The 6,846-nt window shown below is 32.5% G+C and overlaps 1 pseudogene; it reads left to right on the top strand.

Moving 5' to 3' along the window:
- The first annotated feature begins 1,322 nt into the window (after positions 1-1,322).
- LOC114410573 lies at positions 1,323-6,555 on the top strand (annotated as a pseudogene).
- The last annotated feature ends 291 nt before the right edge of the window (positions 6,556-6,846 follow it).

Genomic DNA, 6,846 nt, shown 5'->3' with positions numbered 1-6,846 from the left:
TATATATATATATATATATATATATATTTGGAATGCTTGTATTATGATATATTAAATTTTATTGAAATAATTGAATTAAAAAAGTATGATTTTTTTAAATACTTTATTTAAAACTAATTGAGTTAAATAATAATTTTACCATCAAAAAGATCAGGTGGTTGATATAAGAATTTCTTAGACTATTTAATAATTATAAAAGAAAGTATAGCAGTTTCATATAATAATTAACATGATTAAAAGATTATTATTGTGAAGGTATTTGTTATATTTGAATTGGTGATCATTGAGAACGATTTTTAAGTCTTATCATGTTTTATCTTAATATATCTTGAAAGAAAATAAAATAATAGATCATGTTAATAATTAGATAAATCTGGATAATAGAGTAAAAAAGATAAAGAAAGTTTTTATTAGCCAAATCTATTGAAAATATATCTCAAGTAACTCAATCTTAAATCATATACTCTTGTACTTATATAAGGATAGACAATTCTTTTCTTGTAGAATTTTATAAATGATTTCTTTCAGATAATAGAAAATTAGTAGATTATATAGGATTGAGAAGAAAGAAGAAACAAAGAGAATCTCATAGTTAATTATTTATTGACTTATATGATGTTATAATTTGGGGTATGACTTTGTGAGTTATTAGTGTGTATAGAATTAGAGTATTTATTTGGTAATTATCTAGAATGATGTTTTCTAATTATGTGTGAATCAATCATCATCTTCTAGGAAGTGGAGGTAGTGTATATTTTATTTTAGGATTCGATACGCATGAGATACCTCCATCTGAGACAGGGAAGAAATACGAGATACCTCTATCTAGGATAAGGATGAGATAATAGATACCTCCATCTAGGATGGGAAGAGATTCTAGATACCTCCTCTATGATGGGGAAGGTTGTGGGACACTATTACATGGATATGAGCTCATAGACCCTTTCAAGAATCTGAAATCCACACCAATTATGGGAACCAAAGAATTATGTCTAGTGATTCTGGGAATCAATGAGTTGTGTCCGTGATATTTGTTTGTTCAAGAATTGAGTGCAGTGAAGTGTTGGTGTTTATTTACTAGAGTGTTCTTTCATTGAGTGAATAATTTTGTATGGTTGCTTTATAAGTGTGTATATATGATTTTTAATTGTATTAAATATGTTGGAGATCCCTGAAATATACTTGAATTTCAAAACTGATCCCTGAAAATTTGTTGCTTCTCATTAGGCCCTTGAAACTTCAAAAGTTTTATAGGAGATACTTGTCATTAGTCTTCATCCAAAACATGATACACGTTAGTGATACACGTTAGTGATACACGTATGAAGTCACGTCCGACCCCCAAACATGTGAACTACACCGTTGAAGATGACGATGACACCTCCTCCTCCGCCACTCTCCTGGCCACCATCATTGGCTTCCTCTCCTCCTCGTCCTTCCATGATTCCATCGACACCATCCTCCCCACCTCCCTCCTTTCCTCGATTGGTTCTTCGCCCGCTGCTCCCCCCCTCCGCCCTACCGTGTGCAAATTCTCCGTCACCTCTTCCCTGTCCTCTCTCTCCCAATTCTCTTCCCAAATCCAAAACCCAAATTCAATTTCCACCGATTCCTCTTTTTTCCCTCCTTGCATCTTCCTCCTACTCGCCTCCCCCTCCTCCGATCACCACCACTCCCACGTCCACATGCACAAGTACCACACCTTCCATTTTCACCCTGCTTCCTCGATGTCGTCAACTTCGGCCCCACCTTCGCGGCCACTACAAGCCTTTGTCCCCAACTCCATCCTCCCGCCGCTCGACTGTGAGCCCCGCGGCTCCGCACGTGGCTCTGTGATAGTGACATGTGCGATATGGCCAAAGGTGGAGAAGAGCGTGTGAAGGTCTGAGTTCGTGAGGGAGTAATCGATGTTCGAAACATACAATATTGAATTTGATGGAGCCAAGGACGAGTTCCTTATTGTTGTTTGTGGTGGTAGTGGTGTTGGATTTCAAATTTTGATTATGTAGGGTTTGGGTTTCAAGCTATTGTTGTTGTGTGGTTGGGGTTGGCTTATACAAAGGAGGTTTCAACTTGGACAAATGTGGTGTTTGGTGTTTTGGGGTTGCCGGAGAAGGAGAAACAATGAGGAAAGAAGAGAAGAGGGGAAGAAGAAAGGGGAAAAAAAGAAAAATGGGTGCGGGATTTTTTTTAAAAATTAAATATAAAAATTAAAAAAATCCAGGTGCCATGTCATGTCATTGATACCTTTGACGTGGCTTCGTATACATATTACTGACGTGTCCAACTAACAACCACATCATTACATTTTGGACGGAGACTAACGACAGGGATCTCCCACAAAACTCTTGAAGTTTCAGAGACCCAACGAGAATCAAAACTTTTTCAGGGATCAGTTACGAAATTCAGGTATATTTCAGGGATCTCTAACATATTTAAGTCTTTTTAATTTAATTTTGTGGATATCATGGTTGGATTCTCCGGTTACCGCGCCAACTAAGAACAACACTATTTGAGAACTCTTTTAGAACTTATGTTATTCACTAGGAATATTGTCTCATTAAAAGTGTTGTTTTCAGAGTTCAAGGAAAAACTTTTGAGATAAAGGAGAATTGAAGACTTAGTTCATTATTAGTTAAACTTTGTAGATGCCCATATTTGAGAATAAAGTTGTTTATTTATACATACATAAGGACTCATTTATTATAATATTTAAAGTACTTTGAACCATTAAAATTTCTAAATTCTTATTTTATGGACATTTTAATGTATATTTTTATTACAGGTTGTTATTGTAATCAAAGGGTGTTACATTTATGGTATCATAGTAGTTTGATCCTAAATCAAATTTTAGTAGTGGATTCGTTTACAAAAAATAAAATATGGGCACATAGGACTGTTTATTAGAACCATAAATGTAAGATACTAATCTTTTAGATATTGGGACTGATCAACCCAATATATGAGGGGTGGTATGCCTACTAATCCTTGGGTATTGTACTTGATCAATCTAATATCTGAGGGGCAGTGTGCAAATTCATTGGAACTAATAATGGGAATAACGAGTGAGGTGCTTTCCATATATAGCTTTGGATTAGGTGGTCAAAGTTATGCAAAAGAAAACATAGATTATTCATCAGATGGGAAATGGGGAAGTTGTCGCTGGAGCGATAGTGTCTTCAAATCCTTAATATGTGGGGTTATTTGGATTTCGTGGGAACGATTTATCAAATTTTCGTGGCAACTCACATTTGATTGAAGTAGAGGAATGACTTATGATATTAGAGGAGATTTCGGTAATGATATTATGTGAAAAATCTAAAATCTCCTATTTTTAAATTGCCACATGTTTTGAGTGTTTGATTCAACTTGTTACTTCTATTACTTGTTGGATAGCCTTGCATGTTTTTGAATTTTCCTATGAGGGTTGCTATCTCTATGAGGGATAAACCCATTTCCTTAATTACTTTATTGAAATGTTCTCTAGTGTGCAAGGGTTGTCCTATGTTGTTGATTATGATTTAATTATTGATTGTGATTGAACATATCTTTGATTATTTATAATGATGGGAAAAAATTGTTTGCCATGATTCTTGTCTCTATAGTACATGTAAAGCAAACAGGGGACAAATATATATTTTTTATTTTGCAAATAATATAATTGCATATGTATGAGAGATATTGTGAGCATTTGCTAACAAATAAATTCATAATATTATTTATTTGTGCTTTGTCGTAATGTATTTATAATACCTTGTTGCATGTCCTTAGTTTACATTTAAATTAGATAAAAGTTAATGAAATGTTTACAGTAATACCTCTAGAGCTAACTATGCCTAAGGGAGATTAAAGGAACTAAATAATATGAACCAATCATGCTTCTTGAGCCTTGAGTGGGACAAGCTAAAAGCGATGCAATTTCTTTAGAGATTGGTTAGGAGAGGGTAAATTGTAGGTCAAGAGTTATAACCTGCAAGCTAAGGGAAAGATGCACTATCTCTTGGCGGTCTAACGCTGTTAAGAATAAGATCATTAATTCTAAGAAGGGGAGTCTTAGAGAAAATAGATTAAAATAATGGTATAATGGTAGAACCATTGTATAACCAAGTTCACAACTAACCACTAAGCTTTTGATGTTAAATCCTATGACTAGTTACTTGCACATTCATTAATTTCTAGTGCATGACTTCTAGTGCTTCCTTGACTTTTGGGGTGCCAGCATGATATTGTGATGCATGTCACGTGTTATTTCATGACTAATTGACTTTCAGATGAATAACTTTACTTGTCTTGCCTTATGTTCAAGAATCATGTTTAATTAAATGTTTATTGATTTATGAGTGTTTACATAACATTCATAGGATGAATCTTTTGAGTTTTTGTGTGATTATATTTTTAGTTATTTGATGTTTGTTTTGAGTATTCCCATAGTTATTTAGGATAACATGCTAAGGATGGAATGTTCAAGATTGTAGAACAATTGGGTGATCATGAAACATACAACATAACAAGAAGCTCAATAACAATTAAATGTGTTTAGCATTATTGTATTAGAACTTATCTTGCTTAACTTTTTTAAATATTTATAAGAATTTTTAATATGATACCCTTGGTAATTTCTCATATATATTAAAATATTGTAGTGACTAATTTTGAAATTTTCAATGGAAGTTGACTTTTGGAAGTCTCTAATTATAGAAAGTAAGTCATGCTGAAATTTTATGAGTTGAGTTCAAAACTTATATAATTTTTTTACTAATTAACTATGGTTACTAGTAAAATAAAAAGAAGGCAATGAACTTATATGTGTAAGTGATATGCTCCTTTACTTTTATGGCTATCTGGATTAATTTACACAGGTAAAAAAATAAAGACTTTAGATGACAAAAAAATGACTTCGATAACTTTTTTCACCTTTTTTTAGTTCGGTTATATTTGAGCACCTTGAAATCACTTAGTTTGAAAATTTTATTTTGTCTTCATATGTTAATGTTATTCGGGAATGTGTTTAGAGAGTTCTTAAACATAGAAGTATTTAAAAAAAGTGATGGAAACTCACCTTATTTACACTTTATTCATATTATTATTATTTGAAAAAAAATAATTATGTACAAATAATTCATCATATTTGTTGTTTTGAAATTTGGCTTATAATAGTCTATTTGCTTTCATATATTGAAATTTGAAAATTAAAATGTCCTAATTAGGTTGATATTATTGTTGTTGAAATTACTGTTTTAGTCTTTACTACATGTCATAGTGACTTAATTGATTACTCATCTAAAGGATTCTAATATTTACATGTCATATTATTTGTATTAGTATTTTAGTATTTTACTTCAAAATATTGATAATAATTAAAATAATTGACTAATATACAGTGTAATCAAATGATTCTTTATTAAGCTAATTATTCACTCAATTTCTTGCAGATTTTGCCATGACTATTTGTATAGTATGGGTAGTCAAATTTTTGTTTTGGAGTGCCATTGTTTATTGTGTTGTTGGTATACAAATGGCGGAAAAAAATGTGTCAATGTACAAATACATTGAAACCTATCTAGAACAAAATAACTTCATGCCTATTGGATACTCATACAAGGAAATTAAGAAGATGGTTGGAGGTTTCAAGGACAAATTAAGGGAAGGAGGTTATTATTCCGAGTTTAAGGGAAATTTGCATAATGGGCCTTGTGTAGCAATAAAAATGTTGAGTAAATCGAAAGGTAATGGACACGACTTTGGTAGTGAAGTTGCAACAATTGGAAGAATACATCATGAGAATGTAGTACAACTAATTGGATTTTGTGCTGAGGATTCCAAACGTGCTCTTTTTTATGAATTCATGCCTAATGGATCCCTTGACAAATTTATTTTTTCCAAAGATGGAAGCATACATTTAAGCTATGAGCAAATATATGATATATCAATTGGAGTAGCTCGTGGGATTGCTTGTCTCTATCATGGGTGTGAGTTGTGGATTTTGCATTTTGATATCAAGCCCCACAACATGCTACTCGATGAAAAATTCACCCCAAAGGCATCTGACTTTGGGTTGGCAAAGTTATATCCAATAGATAATAGCATTGTCACTATGACGTTAGCAATAGGGACAATTGGGTATATAGCTCTAGAATTTTATAAAAATAGTGGAGGAATATCCCATAAGGCTGATGTCTACAGCTTGGGGATGCTTTTGATGGAGATGGCAAGCAAGAGGAAAAACCTAGATCCTCATGCAGAGCATTCAAGCCAACTTTACTTTCCATTTTAGATTTATGATCAACTTGGAAAAGAGAAAGATATAGAAATGGAAGATGTCATAGAGGATGAGAAGGAACTAGCAAAGAAGATGATCATAGTTGCACTTGGGTGTATACAGTTAAAACCCAATGATCACCCCTCTATGAACAAAGTAGTGGAGATGCTTGAAAGAGACATTCTTCTTTATATCCGCATGAATTTGCAGAGGATTCAAGAATCAACTCTAGCCAAACAATAATGAGTGACTTTATTAATTCTTCTGATTTTTCCATGGAAATTGCAAATAATTAATTCTCTAGTACAAAATAATATTTGATAATGCACAATAGCTTTTTTCTTGAACACTTGCTCAACTATATATTTCATTGCTCTATATCTTTTAATGTTGTTTTATATTTCAAAGGTTAAAAAATGGGTTATCAAATTTAAAACTTTGTTCAAAGATTTCAAATATATATAGTCATGTTATCACTACTAGAAATTATACATTTAACATTGCTAGGTTAACATCGGTTTTGGACAAAACCGATGTTAACACAAACGCGGTGGCATACTTGTAAATAAGACGAGTTTATTAACATC

Source organism: Glycine soja, chromosome 4, assembly GCF_004193775.1.
Source record: "Glycine soja cultivar W05 chromosome 4, ASM419377v2, whole genome shotgun sequence".
Taxonomy (NCBI): Eukaryota; Viridiplantae; Streptophyta; class Magnoliopsida; order Fabales; family Fabaceae; genus Glycine; species Glycine soja.
The sequence above is the reverse complement of the archived record's forward strand: the minus strand, read 5'-3'. Positions and strand labels throughout refer to the sequence as shown.